This window comes from Ambystoma mexicanum, chromosome 6q (assembly GCF_040938575.1).
Source record: "Ambystoma mexicanum isolate Mex_15411 chromosome 6q, UKY_AmexF1_1, whole genome shotgun sequence".
In the NCBI taxonomy this organism is placed as follows: Eukaryota; Metazoa; Chordata; class Amphibia; order Caudata; family Ambystomatidae; genus Ambystoma; species Ambystoma mexicanum.
Genome location: NC_090937.1, coordinates 737,806,010 through 737,825,251, shown reverse-complemented (window position 1 = coordinate 737,825,251; position 19,242 = coordinate 737,806,010).

Genomic DNA, 19,242 nt, shown 5'->3' with positions numbered 1-19,242 from the left:
TCAATAGCACTCATTTTTGGACTTCAGAAGTAAAAGCGGATTGAGTCATGTGAGTGTCATGTATGAGCCTTTGACCTGTAGGTTCCAGAGAGATTTTGGTAGGAGGCGTTAACCCACTGAGTTATGTATGAAAGGTGACCCAACAAAGGAATAGCTCTGGTACACTAACTATGTATATGACACACCACAACCTGAACTGTATCTTGTTTAAGAGTTGGCATTTGTGTTGCTTACTTTAATGAGCAAAGTAAATTATAAAGCTGAGTTGGGACTTTTCTGTAAGTGTTCTTACAGTACATAGTGCACGGATGCTGAACATGGATTTACAACACTGAACAGCTATAATTAGCTTGACAAGTGTCTGGTGGGGAAGAGAACACTACTGCTTAAAAACTATGTGTGGGGAAGTACCAGTGCCAGAGAAAACAGACAGCAAACCCGTAAGTCTGTTGTTTCTATCTTCGATCCAGTTATCTGAGCCACGGCTCTGCAGAAAGAAGAACAAACATTGGCAATGCGAACAGTTTTGGCTTTTGTGTAGGCATGGGAAAGGCATTTGCCAGGCACTTCCATAGTGGTATTAACTGACCATCGATGGTAGCAGCTGGAAAATGGTGTGAGTACCTGGTCACACAATATCAGTGACTTGCAAATGCCTAAAACCTATACACAAGCTAAACATGTTAGCTTTGCCAATGCTTCTGTTTAACAGGACTTCAGTGAAGGACACACATAGTGCTTATAAGTGGTTAAAGGCAGACCTGGTTAAGACGTTTTTATTGCAACAGTAGCCCATTTGCATCTCCAATTAAGTCGTTAACTCTCAGAAGGCTGTTTTGAAAAAACACTGGCAGGCATGTCGAGCTCATAGTCTGATGGTAAGGCTTGACAGAGGTTGCTGAAAGAGATCTCAGGAGGAAGAGTTTTGGACGAGGAGGGGTAAGAAATGGGTGAGAATGGCCATAGGGATGAGCATGGCAATGGGCAAGCAATTGGTGGGTAATTATCCAAACAAAACCTACAATCTTTGTGTCCCTCCTCATATGTCATTTTTCCCTGGCTGTAACTAACGCAACAGCACCACCTAATAACTACAAATAAAAAGTGGCATTAAGAAGCCAGATGGAAATGTTGAGCTTTGTTCTTTGTTTTCTTATTATGTACCGTCACCCCCATACTTGGAGACCTGTTCAAATTAGATCCCTTAATCTACACACCTAGCCTGCTGGTAATGTCATGCTTACATCAAGGAAATGAGCAGGGATAATTAGCCATTCATAAAAGGGGCCTTTGGTCACCCAGGGCATTGCCATTACATTTCACTTACTGACTCTGTAGCAAAGCTGCACTCAAAGTTGGTTGCATGCAGTTTCCAGCAGTGGCTGGGCACTCTCATGTTCAAGTAGGATTTTCTGAAGGACCTCAAAGACTGTACCGTATATTTTCTACATATATGTGGAACTTATAATTGGGGAGCAATTTTGTTTGCAGTGCGATCCTTATAAAACAACCATAAATAAATAATGAAATAAATAACTGCTGTGACAAAGGTAGACTGGGAACCAACATACCGCATTTTTCGACTTCAGACGAATGCTCAATTCTTTGGACAGGAACGAATTATTGGAAGCTTTAAGGAAGGAATGCCTCTGGATTTGATGGAAGTAGTCTGGCAGCTGCACGGTACGCCGCTTGAGTTATGCTTGCCAAATCAACAGCATTTTTTAATGATATAAAGTGACAACAAGGACAACACTGCAACAGCGTCAGGCTCTAAAACAACCAATACTGCTCAGGACGCATAGTTTACCGTACCCGTCTTCAACCTGTTTTAGAAACTGAAACACTGCTACTTCCGGCGTTGGTCACTAATAATAGAACAACATGTGTAGGTGGTGGGGCCTGAGCAACAAATACTGTTTATTTCAATCCTAACACAGGGGGGCCCAGGCTAGAAATCCAATTTTTCTATTTCATGCTTTCAAGCACTAGACAAGCTCACAGAACAGTCACATGTTCTTTTGGAGGGAATCCCACAAAAGTACGTGCGTCACGTTTTAAAGACGGGTTTGGGAGCTGGGTATAATGCAGCCAGCAGGAATTGTTACATTTGGTTTACCACTAATTGAATGTAAGGTGGTCTGACCTTTCCTGGGGCCTGGTTGGTTGCTGTAACATATGCATAAACTGTGGTGAGCTTGTTGTCCAGAAGATTTGTTACATGTGCTTTTACCTGCTCAGGGCTGCCGTGACTCACTCTCGTTGCCAGTATTATATAGATAACGGGGTGGGTTTGTTAGGTTCAAAATTATTTATTCAAGTACAGCTCTCAATACAGCCCCGGCCGACCTTGGCTCAGCTCACCTTGAATGCCATCTGAATCTCTGTGGTAACTGGTGGGGCTTGGCCAGTGTGGTCCTGGAAGCCACTTTTCAGTATAGGCTAGCCCCCCCATGTATCCACAAGGGCCTCACCGTTTGAGGTGTGAAGAAGACGCCAACCAACACCATGGTTTACCTGGGTTTAATAAAGAGGTCTGGCATTAAGGATGTGGATTTTCACAAAGTGTGAGTAAGCATCATGGATGACAAGTCCAATGCCAAAGGTGGGTGTTGTTGAACTGTGCTCGAGGAATGGTGCTGCCTCTGGGAAGTGCAGTTAAAATCAAGCAGCCTTGAGGTGTGCAAAAAGGCAGCTCACGGGTCTCTGAGAGATTGATAGATAAATACTAACAGCACGATGCGTGCACAGGGTGGCGACAATTGGAACAAAGAGAGGGTGATGGTGGTGCGTATGTATGAGAAGACTACATATGGGTAGTCAGACTGAAGTTATGTATTAATGTGTCTGGGTCACCACCCCAAAGGAGAGAAGAGATCTTAAATATACACATATCTATTGCGTGTGGGTAACCCAGGGGTCATGAGTTATCTGTGTTTTTCCTTTTTCTCTGTGCTTTATCTGTCCCCCTACCCTTATTCCCTTTTGATGAGTCGTCTTTGTTTGCCCTGCACTTTCCTTCCAGTTATTTCCTGCTTGCCCCTGCCATGCCTTGCACTCCTACATGTCTATCTTGCCTCAGTGTCCCTGTTTCTGTATTCAAGGATCTTATTCCTGGGTTGATCTCTCAGGATCCAAGCTTGTAGAGTCAAGAGTCAATGGCTGAAAAATAAATCCTGTTCCACTATTCTCCACATCCCTTCACTCATATATGTCTCGTTTTACTAGGTTGAGTGGGGTTGTTTCGTCACTCTTCGCTTACCACTTAGTAAGTTATAAACTTGGACTGTCACTCAGGGGGATGTCTTAAGGCATCAAAATACCTTAATTTATTCAATTGCCCCTATGTTGACAGGTGTTTCAACCGCATTCGGTCCTCATGAAGATAGGACTATTACGACATATATACAGTTACACATTGAAAATATGAGAGTTATACATTGTCATACTCATATCATTGGTATTCGGGACTAGATATACACATAATGGAACACAACGATGGAATAAAGTAGAGGAACATACATTGTGAATAGGGGATTGATTTAAGAGGTGGACATGAAAAACATACCAACCTCACATAGGAATTTAGGTCTGCCAAATTGGCCTGATTCACAAGTAATAGGAGACAAAATGGAGTATACATTGAGTAAATGAGACAGTAAGGAGAAACAGTAATAACATATAAAACAGCTATAGCCATATACGACAAATGTGACCTGTTTAGGCAGAAGAATAAACTATCAATAGTCAATACAAGTGTTGCTAAATTGAATTAGAAAAACTGAATACTTTTTTAGACTAATAGAATATCTCATTGGACCGATGAGAAAATAATCTGAACATTGAAATCAGTTGCGCAAAGCTCGGAGAAAGGGAAACAATTAGCATTATTCATTGGTCAAATATGAAATGCTATTCAAGAATAGGGACAAAGGAACGCATATCTATTAGCAACCTACCTAGTTTATAATGTGATGGAAGACGTTTTGCTAATAGTGTATACTAGAAGAAGGGCTGCCAGCATTGTTAGGAATCACCTGTAGGGAAATGTACATATAACTACAGTAGAGAATGGGCACGGCCAATTGAATAGGATCCAACATTATTATACGTATGCTGGACAATGATCATTTGATTATGCTTATCCAAGAGGAGATTCGTTTTAAAAAAAAAACGAATAATTATAAATATATGGGGGACCAGTATGAAAATAAGGGTTTGGTATGATTTATCAAAACAATGGCAAGATGGCCGCCTGACCGTAGAACTAATAAACCAACAGGGAGGTAATATATGTCTGTAGTTACCATACTGTGTGGATGACACAATCTTGAATAGACACAATTTGTAACAATCACTTTTAATACATATAGATTGGTAAGTTTATTCATGCAAATGAGCTAATGGGAAGTAGCCGATAATGTTAAACAGCAAAATGGCTGTAAGGAACGTGTGATGTTACGCCCATCGTGTGTGACATCACAATGTAAACATAAATATAAGGCAATTCCAAAATGGCATCTGTCCCCAAAAAGCACGCAGAACGCCAGCGAGACACTGCCCTTCACTAACAACGGGGCACAACAAGGAAATACATAGTACCTTTGGTCAAGTACCATAAAGAGTAAAACAAGTTAAACTAAAGACTGGCCCCCAAATGCTAGTAGCCATATTAAATTGTGAATGGGGAATACAGTAGAAAGTTTTGGAATTCTTGAATTGGATGACTGAGAACAATGCCACTCATAGATGACAACAGAGGGTGGCTGATTACGATGGTAGAATATTGGAATTACATCTAAACAAGTGGAAACCATCCCACAAAGGGACACACATGTGGAATAACAAACCAGATGAATGATACTTGTGTTGTAATTTGGAGGGCAAAAAGGTTACTATTGAAATTACAGAAGAAAGAGAGAATATTATCCAGGATATAAGAATTCTGGAGAAGACTCCTTTTTGAATTAAGTTGAATTAATAATAAGGTGAGCAAACACTTGGCTGATGCAATGTTAATGGATAATACACCAGAATTAAGATAAATGAGGCACAATATCACCTATTATGACAATTAATTAATCACAACTATATAGGTGGAGGGGCAACGTGAGATTGGTACAAATTTAAGTTAAAATATTCCAAATGGAGTGATAATGACCAATTCATGAATATTAAAGGGAGGTAATATTCACCACTGGACAAACAAGGCAACAGGAGCTGGAAATCAGTATATTGGGTTTGGTGATATGCTACAGAAAATGGTGAAGGGTCCAACCTAGCACTAACAGAGATAAGCTATATATATATATATATTCAGTAAAAAAACTTTGTTAAAGGGACGTTATGGTTAAGTTGCGCTACTAAAAACCTATGAAATTCTGCAGTTATGGTAATATAAGCAACCATAACTCGCGCCGCCACTGTGCACTGCTAACACTAACACCCAGGACATCAAAGATGACATCACAAATGTCATTGATGACAGGGGTTCTTTGGTTTTACTTTGAACCATAACGTCCCTTTAACAACGTTTTTTCACTGAATTTCATAGGTTTTTAGTAGCACAACTTAACCATAACGTCCCTTTAACAATGTTTTCTTACTGACTTTCATAGGTTTTTAGTAGCGCAACTTAACAATAACGCCCCTTTAACAAAGTTTTTTTACTGAATTTCATAGTTTTTCAGTAGCACAACTTAACAATAATAACTTTGACTTTATGTACATATAATATGGAACATACTGAACCCTTTCTACTGAATTTGACGGTCCGCAGACATGTTTGGACAACAGTACCACCACCTAAAAACTCTGGGGAGGTATGTGTAATAGTTATATCATAACATAGGAACATTTAACAAATTCACAAAGCAGCACACATACAAAGTATATGTAGTAATACTTAAAAAATGTTACCCATATATGTAACACACTAACCATTCATGTAAATACAATATGTTTAAAAATGGAATATACCAAAAGAAGATAAAGTGGCTTTCACCATAATTACCTCACAGACACTCCACAACCAACAACAAGACCAGACGTATACACTACTGATTACATATCTCACCAGACATAGTAAGTGCAGTTCTTTTTACTCATATATTTATAAACTTTCTATATTAGAAAAAAAAAACATTACTTTTTTGTTTTCTCACAGAAATGTGTACTACTCTCGACTGGCTAGAGGAGCATTTCCCACGAGAGGAAATGTTAGAAAATAGTCCACCTAATGGTACACACTTTACTATATAAACCAATTAATAAATATTATTCTGTATACATTTAACATATACATTTTTTTATTACAGACCATACAAAAATTCCAAGCATCTCACAACAACAATCAGAGGATATCACTCTACAGCAGATTAATCAAAAAATGGACGACCTTATGCAAAATTTTATGGATTCGAAAAACTTTGTGGAAAATTATGTGAAACCCCCAACAGCACACCATTGTCCAACCTGCACTTGTCCCCCCTCACCCTATCCCACGCAGTTAACCTCAAACCCTGTCTATGGACCAAAGCGTTTCGATGAGCTTTCCTTCCCTTCTTCACCTGATCCCAGTTATCTAGAAATCCCTAATTCTCCTGTTTTTGTTTCCGTTTCTGCCCCACCTTCCCAGTCATAATTGTATATATATATGAAATAAAGTTACTTTTCTTATATTGTGTTGTAATTACTTTCAGTTCCTTGTGATAAAACCAATTTAGGTGTCCATGGACACCGCGGTTGTTCGGAAATGTTCATAAAGAAATGAAAATGTGACTGTCCTGAGGACACTACATCTGTCCGTAATGTTCTCTTGCAAGTTGAAAATGTTCTAAGAACCCTCGTAGTGTCCTGAAATGTTCATAAATAAACGAAAATGGAGGTGTCCTTAAGAACACTATGCCTATTCGTAGTGTTCGATAGCAAACAGAAACTGTTCTAAGAACACTCGTGGTGTCCTGAATTGTTCGTAAATAAACGAAAATGGAGGTGTGCTTGAAACGCTATGTCTGTCCGTATTGTTAGCAAATAAATTAAACTGTGCTAAGAACAAACGGCTGTCTGTAACTGTTCGTTTAACATGTGACGCACTTTTAATTAGTTCAGGACCCGAACACTGTCCGCAGAACATCAACACGCATGCGCAAAACAATGTCTGTACATTGGGTGTCCTGCGGACGACCGCTACCTTAGCGAACATGCTCACAAAACAATCATGTGACCGCGCCCACGCTCATCTCGTGCTCTAAATGCGGACACTGTTTGTGTCCCCGACCAGTTTAAAAGTACATTTCCAAGTAATCCACAATATTTCTCATTAAAAAATCACCATACCACAAATCCCACATACTAATCCTAACTTTCCACATAGTTTTTGTGACTTTTTGAACCTTTTTTGATATTCGATCTGTCTTGCGGACGGCGCGCATGTCCGCGACCTGCGCACAAGCACCCCGATATAAGACCACGCCCTAGAGCGCATTCTCATTGTGTTTCTGACTATTCCACAGAGCACACTGCATTTTTCTGCATACTTTGCAGATTTTGAGATTTCCATCTCCAAGCCTATGACATCCATGGCTCGACTATTACCACATGGTGCTACATCTGCCTCAGCACCACCCCACCCCCTCCACCACCACCATTTCCCCAAGGGCCTGAAGAGGGGAACAGGAGTGAGAATACAGAGGAGGAAGAAGAGGATGATGAGAATGAGGTAGAGGAAATCCCTACTACCCGCCCTCGGCGTGAATCTTGGGTGTGGCGATTGTTTACCGTTCATGGAAACGGTCCTAAGTCTCATGCGAACCGTGTCACCTGTAATGAGTGCAAAATGGTACTCAGTCGCGGGAAGCATGGTTCGTATAGCTTTGGGACCACTACCATGAAGCGACACCTGCGCTCATTCCACACTGGGGCCATTCGCAAGTTTGTACCTTGCGAGAAGCGTAGTAGGTTGATTGCCTCTACTTCATCCTCCGTTCCTGATCCTGTCACCACAAGGAACACCTCTGTGGGACAGCATCTTCCACAAGCTGCCTCACAGGCCATACAGAATTCCGATGACCCTTACCTTTCGAGGGTCACAGTTGTATGTGTGTACTGTGACACAGTACTCTGCAGGGGGGAATGACTTTGGAGTGCTGATCGTCTCAGAGCACCAGAAGACATGCTCACTACCCAAATAAAACCCACTCTACATCTTCCTCTCTCAGCTTGCCCTTTCTTATCCCTGTGGTTGGTGTCCCCCTCCCTTTACTCTCCTTTCCCTCCTCTCCTAGTGTGTCGTGTATAAAAAAGAACAAAAAAAATACAAAATAACAAAAATCAAAAAAAAAATAAGGCTCTTTTCAGAGCCGCCTTTCACAGTTAAAAAATAGAAGTGAAGATACATAAAGCATAGCCATTTCCATTTCGTGAAAGTCCGCGGACGGTCCGCGAACAGAAAAACAATTGCATTGCTACCCTATTGAAACCAATGCATTTTTCTCTAACAGGAAGTGGTGGCTCTGAAAAGAGCCTTTGGGAGGTGTTTGAATGTAAAACATTTTAACTACGTAAGACGTACTTCAAGAAGAATGCTGTATTTCTAAAAAAGGTCGCAATTCATTTTGTACATTTCTCAGAAAAATCTGATTGCCAGCATAAGTAAGATGGACTCCATCTTTGCGAAAAATGTATGTACTACGAAACAAAATATTTTCATTGTTAAAAGAGGACATGCCAAAATCTCTTAGGAAGGCACAAATAGCCTTATTAACATTACGCCTTGCTTTCTCCATTTGTGGACCACATGAGAAAGAACGAAGCCACACTTGTCTCTGCGCAATCCGTGAAAAAATTATTTTAGAGTTTGGAAACATGTCCATTATCTTCTGAAGTCCTTCTTTCATTGCAAATTGCAAAGAAATTCCAGACACATGTCCTAAACTGTTCCCTCCACAATAAATTACAATTATGTCTGGATGTTCCTCTATCTTCAAAGTTGCACAGAGAGGTAGCAAGTCCAACCACTTCATTCCACGCACTCCATGCCAGTGCACTTCTACATGTGGGAATCCAAGATCTATAGATACTCCACAGCTTTCTGCATGCACCTTCAACCACGAGTCTCCCAAAATCCATACAATCTGTGTTTTGAAACACTCAGCCATAACTATCTGTTCTTCTCTCTGCAAAAACAATATCTGAGAAAACCTCTCCTAGCACAACACACTCACTAAACTTTACTGACCAATCCCTTGCTTCATCCAATCTCATTTCCATACCTCCCCTCCCCAAATTCCCCGGATGTAATACGCGGTGTCCTAGAACTACCGCCATGTCCGCGAACGTATCGTAACATGTACAGCCCTTCTACCATTTCGATTTCACTCTCTGTGCCATTCCCTCATTGGATGTAGCTAAGCAATCACATGACCATCCACCAATCAAATCCAATAACTCTGCATGTAACTGCATCATCATAGAGCAGCACTACAAATGTACGGTGTATCTCTCGGAGTAAAAGTCTCATACCATTGACAACCGCGATCTACGAGAAATACTATACAAATCTCCAATATTTCTACTTGCAGCTTGGTCCATATACATATACATGAACAGAAAGTACAGGTATGCATATTTTCTACACAGTACATGAACACATTTTCTAACCGACTTTTACCTTCTATAATCTGAAAAATGAATGGACGATCATTGTTTCATTGTCCTAAAATGACCTGTCACTTACAAACCTTTATATCATTTAATTTCTTCATACACACACACACATGCAAATACTATTAAACTAACATTTTCGAAATAAAATATATACACGACATATAATCACACAAAATAACATACACACTCTATGATCAAATCTCAAACAATAATATTTGTACAAACACTTAATTGTTTTTAATTTTTTTTGTTTATATAAGTACTTACATACATTTATATAGGACAAGCATACTATGACATTCACTCACTGTTACGTGCAAAAACAGGCTATGACAATGACTCACTATTACGTGGAAAAGCTTAGTTACAAGAATAGTGGTATACGTTGGTAGATTATGAATTCCACAAACCATAGTAAAGATATTTTCTTTCCTACTCTTAGTCATAATATAGTTTTAATGGTTTTCAGGAAGACGCTGAGCATTTCAATTTAAAAAAATCTATGTCTAAAATGAAAACAGTGCTATATAGCAACCAAATTACTAATTTCTTTCTTTTACAATTGCAGTGAAGCCCATTCTCCTGAATAGAAGCAGCCGATTTTGATTTACAAAGAACAACTAAGAAGCAAACTACTCATTTTTGAAAAAAAAGTAAGTAGATTGTTACCATAATATTTGATTTATAACTCACACGTACTGTACGGTGCATTCATGGTATTTCTGTGCCTAAAAATAGAGATTCTGCACCATTCTGACCAAAAATCCCCCCGTCTTAAACAGAGATCTCCTGTCAGAATGGCCCTCAAATTCCTATTTTTTGGCACACAAATTACCCAACTCAGCCGCTAGAATGTAGATGTTGTAGAACAAACAACTGTTTTAATTGTTTCAATTTTTAATTTTGATTTTGTCTTTGCTTTTCACATTATGACTGAGGAATAGGTGTAAAGATTGGAACATTTTTTTGGGAATGTTACACATCGACATGCATGGCCATGTGTAAATTAGATGTTCTGATTCAGTCGAATGGAGGGGTAAATCTAAGTTTTCAGGGCATATTTTTGTAAGGAGTACTTCTTGTTCCATTATGGTATTATTAACTTTTTCATAACCTCGACCACTGCTATGTATGGCAATTGTATTTGTTTGCTTTTGTTTGTACGCTTCTTCATTAAAGTATGGTTCTGTGCTTGTAGTGTGACTCCATTCACCTCCACAGATATTTAAGAAGTTATTTCTGTTCACATTTCGTTTATTGAGAAGTCTTTTTTGAAGTTTAGTTATTAGTTTTGTTAGTGGTTTAATTCTGTTTAACACAACAATAAATAAGTTTCTTTTGAGAAGAATTGCACGCTTCTAAGATTACTTTCCTACGATAGGTTTGAAGTGTTGAACTTGGTTTCTCTCCTGTTTTTATCAGATTTTGAAGGACTTTGTGACGGAACATTTTGGCTAATATACTTTTCTTGGTATGCTTAATTTGTACTATATCAAGATTTATAGAAGACGTTTTATTTGTAGTGATAGTTGATTTTCTGTTAATAGTTTTTTGGGTCGTTTTACTTTGTGATAGAGGAGGCAAAGTTTTTGCACTAGAAACGTCTTCTGTTTCACAACATGACTGTATTAGCTGTTGTGTTTCAACGTTTTTTACAAATTCTGCTATAGATGGGTGTTTATGTTGGAGACTTTTCTTTTCATTTGCTCTACTTCTGCGTACCTTTCTACGGAGTTGCTTTTTGGTGGGCATTCTGTAGCGTCTGTTGAAAAAAATACAGAAGGTATGGGTTGGGGTTTTCTGCAATGCATGTGTGTTGTGTGCATGATTGTTTGAGTAAGATGATAAAGATGAATGTAATGGTGTGTGATTGTGAATTGGGAAGTTGAACTACCAGGGATGGGTATTCTTCAATTAATGTGTTACTAAACTGATGACAGAAAAAAGTAAGCCGGTGGTGTGGAGAAGAATAAATAATATAGGTAAAGCTATACAATTAAAACAGTTGTTTGTTCTACAACATCTAAATGGTTTGAATTAGCTCTCTACCTTATAGCAGAAAACAAATACGAAATAACTGACCCCATAATACTTTGCAGTTACTGCACTTCCAAACTTGACAACAACCAAACTCCTTCACGTGCTATCTCAAATAACTTGGAATTACATCCACTACCAAAACTCCTTCAACAACTTAATTTATATGAGAGCATCATAATTCAAACAGTTCATCCATTTCAAGCAATAATACGCCTTCAACCAAAAACTGCAAAATTACCTCCCTCTGAATTAGTGAAAGGTATTCGTGGAAAAGTAGTGTATTTACCATTAGATCTAAAAGAAAATGTGCACACTCTAGGAGTGCAACGTCCAATGCAAAAATCTTTAATTATCTTGGTAAATGGAGTACCTACAAAAGACAAAAGAATTTGGCAACAACTGGTAGATGTACATAAAGTTAGAGAAGCCCTGCAATATCTCAAAGAGAATAATGATTATTACAAAGAAATTAATATCGAAGAAAACTTGAAAGATACAACTGAAATAATTCAAGAGACACAAGAAACTGGTCAATTTGAGCTCCTAGATCCTGCTACAATAGCAAACACTTTAGACCATTATACAATTCACCCATTGCACTCTAATGACACCATAGAAGATGCACTGGAAACGTACCAAATGCGTCAAACAAAAGGATCACCAATCAGCATATGGGAAAAAAGTATAGAAGCACGTGCTTTTCCTCTACTCTTTCCTACTGGCAAAGGAGGAAGATACGATGATAGACCTGTTCAAATATCAGCATCAGAATATCGCTCATTACGAATGTATTCTGAAGATCCCAGATTTCGACAAAATGTGGAATACATATTCCACCTACTCTTTGAAAGTGAACTAGCAACTTTATGTTACGGAGTTGCACACATATCATATTAAAATCAGGATCACACTTTCAAAATATGACAGCCACACAATTATTACAAAAAGTTCAACAAAAAGATGAGGTTTTACAGACAAATCTTACAAATCTATTAGCAAATATGCAAGGTACTAAAGAGTACTGGTTTCGACGCCATGGAGATGTACGTTGTATGATCAGAAACCTTGGCCCACCCACTTGGTTTGTTGCATTAAGTTGCGCAGAATATGCATGGGAAGATTTACATGCTTTCCTACGCATATCAAACGAAAACAAAACAAACATAGATATACTAACACCTGGAGAACTTTGTTCTCAGGATCCTGTTAATGTTTCTAGATATTTTCACTATCGCTTCAATGCTATGCTACATTTTATTTGTAATAAAACTGTTCCTCCCCTTGGAGAAGTGAAACACTTCTTTTGGAGAAAAGAATACCAAGCCAGAGGAGCGCCGCATGTCAACATGCTTTTATGGATTAAAGATGCTCCTAAATTTGGTCAAGACTGTGATGCCACTGTTTTACAGTTTATTGAAAAATATGTCACTTGTGAAATTCCATCAGAATCCACAAATAGTGATCTTCATGCAAAAATCTTACAATTCCAAAGACACAAATGTGGCAAATAATGTTGTCGCAAATACAAAAACAAAGGGAAATACTACACCAAATGCCGATTTGGTTTCCCTAGACCAGTTACAAATACAGGTCAAGTGAACAACCTCATGTCTTCAGTTAGACATAGTGTTAAAGGTGAGTCACCTAAAAATACATATTGCATAAAAAGAAAAGAAGAAGAATTACAATGCAATCATTGCCCACTTGTGGAATGCAAACATAGATGTGCAGTCCATTTCAGACAATTCTACTGCAGTTGCACGATATGTCACAGCATACATAACCAAATCAGAAAAGACAGAGCTCCAAGACTTCTGGAATGACCTGTCATCAGATAAAACAGTGTCTCAGAAATTATACAGCTTGGGCATAAAAATGCTGTCCCATAGAGAATGTGGATCCTATGAAGCAGCTGATCGATTAACTGGTACTGCATTGTATGGTAAATCTGCAAATATAGTATGGCTAAGTCTTGGTCCAGCTAAATCTAGAAAAAGAGTTCTAAAATCCTACTAAGATATAGAAACAATAGCCAAACATGATCCCAACAGCCAAGACATTTTAAAAAACAATTTATTGGACACATACTACCCAAACAGGAGTACCACTTTGGAAACCATGTGTCTATACCACATAGCCCAAAACTACACATACAAAAATAATATAAAACCTGATGAGCAAAACCGTAAATACAAAGTGACAAATTGTGATGGCAGCTTAGTAAAACTCACCAAACCAAATTTAATTAATCATATCAAATTGTCATTAAAGACTCCTCAACATAAAGAAATATATTACATGTCCCTGCTACAACTCTTCAAACTATGGAGAAAAGAAGAAGAAATACTTGATACCTATGACTCATATGAAGACGCTTTCAAAGCCAATGAAAGCAGTATAACTGATGTAAACTTTGCACAGTACAAAACAATGTTGCACAATGAACAGCAACACAAAGAGGAACTCCAGGCCCAACTAGATAAGGACACTCCTGACAGTAGTCAACCTTCTGTCACAGGAAGCCAAGAACCACTGGGAGAACCACTAATAACAAATGAGGCAGAATTAGCTATGATAGAAGTAGAAAACACCACGTGTCACTATGAAGATAAAGAAGACTTAACTACACTACAATCAAAACTAAACAAAGAGCAACATAGCATTCTTCAAGAAATAACAAAAGAAATTGCACATGGTGTGCAACATGAAAACAAAGAAAGCACCTGCCAAAATTACAAACCTATACTATTGTATGTCAGTGGTGAAGCTGGTTCTGGCAAAACATTTCTAATCAAAATCATCAGTAAGTTCCTTCAACAATTGACAAACAACAAACTGTCTTCTGTTTTCACTGCCCCCACAGGTTTAGCTGCTTTACACCGATTATTACTCCTGCCAGTAGAACACCAAAACAAGTAAGATTATTACAAACTTTCTGCAGAAGCTGCAATGGAAGTACGCAGAGTATTGAAACAAATGAAAATGCTACTAATAGATGAAGTGAGCATGGTGTCCAACCTAATGTTGGCTTTGATTCACCTCAGATTACAAGAAGTACTCAAAACAAACTATGAAGAGCTATTTGCAGTAAAACACATCATTGTAAAACTGTTGGCAGCATTGGAAATGTCAACCTTTGGCAACATTTCCAATACAGAGAATTGACAGAAAACATGCACCAATCTGCAGATCTCACTTATGCCAACATCTTAAAAAGTATCAGAGTTGGTATACTTTCTAGAGAAGCAGAAGCAATATTGAAAACCCGGCACATTCATGCACTTTATGGTGATAATGCATGTGCTACAGATGTTATGGAACAATTAGTCCACAAAAATGTCAATTGTATGGCCTTAATGCCAACTCTTGCAAGCTGTTTCAAATTCAATGAAATAATGTTAAGCAAAGAAATGCAACCAATTATGGAAATTAGCGCCACAGACAAACTAGATGCACATGGAATGACGCTACCCATGTGTGACCAAGCCACAGCAAGACTAAATAGTTTAGAAAAATCAATCTCAAACACAGCAGGCTTGGAAAAGATATTAAAATTATCCTTAAATTGCAGAGTAATGCTTAAACGTAACCTTGGCGTGGACCAAGGACTAGTTAATGGAGTACTGGGTACAGTTGTTGGCTTTCAAACATACCCACGTGACAACAAAATTCAGTTTGTCAATATTCTCTTTGACAAACTTTCAGAAGTAAAAAGAATAGGACGCTCAACAGCTCGATTCCTTCTCTTCAAAGACATGTATGTATGCAGAGAACAATTTTCTTGCATACGCAGTCACCATTCATAAATCACAAGGTCTTACTCTAGACAAAGCAATGATAGACATTGGTAACACAGTCTTTAAAGAAGGCATGAGCTACGTAGCACTGTCACGCCTACGTACAATTGACGGTCTATTTCTAATAAACTTTGATGCAAGTAAAGTAAACGCTGATATTCCTTGCATTTTAGAATACAATAGACTTCGTTCACTATACACCCCCCCATCTAAAAACATATCCTGTTCCACAAAAAGGAAAATGTTCTAAAAGAAAACGAAATCAAACAGAAATGCAACAGGATGTCACTGCAAATCCTCCAAAGAGACTAAAAGAAACTAAAACTTCATCAAGTACCACAAGCAAAAAAGAATCAATTAGGGAAAGTAAACCAGGTACTTCTTTAAAGAAGGAAGACAAACTCCAAAAAAAGCAGTTAGATACAGAACTACCTGGACCATTTATATTCTCAAATATAGTTGGTGTAAATTGCTACGTAAATGTAGCAATGAATATTCTATTTCAATTACCACCAATTGTTGACAACATTTACTTACACAGTACAGACCCATTGTGTTTGCAAATGTTAGTACTTCACAGAAATGCAGCAAACAATCCTGACAACACGTATAGTGTTTTTGGAATAAGACGACATTTGGACTACTGTGCTGGAATGGTGAAATTCACTATAAACTCACAGGAAGATCCACAAGAATTTCTAATGTACTTACTATTAGTACTGGAAAACAAAAACATACCTATACGTGAAATCTTCCAGATTTCATACATGGAGAAACATACATGCACTCTCTGCAACAATGTGACACAAGAACAAATCCCCAATGAGCGCTTTGTCTATATATCAATACCTAATTGTGAATCCGTTCCATTTCAGCAACTTGTACAAAATGCAAACCACGGTAGATTATGTTCTACCTGCAATTCGGATAATCGCTCCACATTACTAATACAAACACATAGTAAATACGTAATACTAATGCTTCTATGTTACAATGCAGATGGTACGAAAAACAACTGCAAGCTGACTGGATTCACACATGGTCAAATTTCACTTGGTAGGAAAACCTTCACAATAATAGGTATAATCTACCACGCGGGAGCCACAACCAACTCAGGGCACTACACTGCATATATACAAAAAAAATGTGGATGGTTTGAATGTAATGATAGTACCGTTACTCTAAAGCAGAGATTACCAGCTAATCTTACAAATGCGTATTTAATGTTCTTAAAACCAACATTTGATAACTGAACTGTACTTAAACCTTAAGTACACTTGTAGTAAAAAAATATAAACTGTCACAATATTTCAAAACCTATCTAACTGCCCAAAGATTCTACAACAACTAATCAGATAAATTAATACCACTCAAATAGAGCAAAAAATAGACAGTTAGAATACGCCAATTGGTATCTAACTGTCCCAAAATTTACAAATATGCAAACAGATAAATCAATACCACGAAATTATATCAAAACATAAACAGTTAGAATACGCCTACTGGTATCTAACTGGGCCAAAATTTTGCAATATCCAAACAAATACCTAATATCTTACTGCTCACAAAAACTGGAACAATCCAATGCATAAAGCATTAGAGAGAAAGAACAAGTAAACGCGGAAAACAAAAAAATAAATAAACTGTAGCATAACAGAAAAAGGGTTTTTTTTTTAATCCAACATGGATTTTTTTTCTCCCACAGACCCAATGATTTTAGCAACAAACACAGAAACTTTGCACATTGCACAGTACTCTGGTTTGTAATCTACTAAATATGAGGGTCAATAAAAAGAAGAAAATGTTGATTGTACAATGTAATAAGTCATTATAAAATACTAATACTAACATGCTATTTTCTTTTATTACAGAAATGAACAAGAAAAACATGGACTCCCGTTACTAAACCAAATAGTACGTATAACAAGATAAATACAACCATCGCAGCATATCACACCCATACAAGCTTATAACATTGTTCCTTATAAATTAGTTTTTGACCCAAAGTTAAAAGCCACTATGGGTGTGATATGCTGGGGTGGTTGTGGCCAGGGCATACACTCTTGGGTGCATGGCCAAATGGCCATGCACCCAACATTCTATACCATGGCCACAACCACCCCAGCATATCACACCCATAGATGCAAACATTGCAACCATTGTTATGTCCGCGGACAGGGGGAAGGTCCTAGGACACATTCAACTTGCCAGAGGACAATACAAACAGCGTCCTCAGGACACCCCCATTTTCTTTATGCACAAACATTTGTGGACACCGCGATTGTTCTTAAACATTTTCACCTTGCCAACGAACAATACAGACAACGTCTCCAGGACACCCCCTGCAAACATTCCAAGACCCCACGAGTGTTCTTAGAACACTTTCAAGTTGACACCGAATCCATTCTGTTTATTTACGAACATTCCAGAACAGCCGTGTTGTCCGCAGACAAATCGAACACAACAAAAGCGTTTAGCACATAAATAAAATACAACTTTGAACCTATCTCATACTCCCCCATCCCCCCCAAAGACTTCTACACACCAACACACTCTACTAAATACACATTTTGAACAAACTTTCACCGCGCTGTCCGCGGACGTCCGCAAATGCAAGATGGCGGGCACGACAGAAAATCTGACGCGCATTCATGCACTGCACCGCCCAATCAGCGAACACGTCGCATGTCCGCGGACATGACTCAAGCCGCTGGGCCAATCGGGGTGCTGACTCAAGCCGCTGAGCGAACAGGGAAGTCCGTCCGCGAAGCGAACACAGATATCACAAATTTTTTTGCCTTACATTTTGGTCATTTTTAAAAAAACTACTGGACGGATTTACACCAAATTTGCAAAAGCACGCTTTCGGGACCAGGCCGCCGCTCCTGCCACAAATTTGGTGTAAATCCATCCAGCGTTTCGGGCTGTAGCCGTGCGCAAAGTTTTTTCCCATTCAGTCTATGGGAAAAAAAAGTTTTGGGATCCCCCCTATAACTTTTCCCCCCCTGGACGAATCCTCACCACACTTTGCAGAAAAATTCAGAGTGGGCCATATGCTTTATTTGCAAAGTTTGGTGAGGATTCGTCCAGGGGGAGCGAAGTTATAAGCCACCCAAAAAGTGCTCTTCCTATGGAAACACCAACTTAACCATAACTACATGGCCGCTACCGTGGCCATGTAATATATATATATACAATTTCTCTGTTTTTGTCTTAATTAATCTGTTTGGCACACTAAGTGCTTGAATGAATTTTTGTTTAATTTTGACTTATTGACTGTTTCGTAATATCTGTGTTGGAAACCAACTGTGATGTTTAAATGGTAACCTGCCAACATTCAATACTCATGATAATGTATAACAATGATATGAGTATGATCATTTATAACTCATATTTTCAATGTGTAACTGTATATATGTCATAATAGCCCAGTCTTGTTGAGGACCGAATGTGGTTGAAACATATGTCGACAAAGGGGCAATTGAATAAATAATACATCTTTAATTTGATATACAATTACCAGCATCCAGTCGAATAATTGAAATGAAGGTGGACAGGCGCAATAAAGAGGTGACACAGTGCATATTATCTCAAATCTTAAACAGGCTAAAGCCAGCTATTTTCAACCACTTTTTCAATCTCAGGCTAACCCCCCTAAACTGCTCATCAACACTCTCAATGGGCGTCTTGCTCCTCCTTTTGCTGACCCTTCCTTGTCTTCCAATCTTTCACCAGTAGA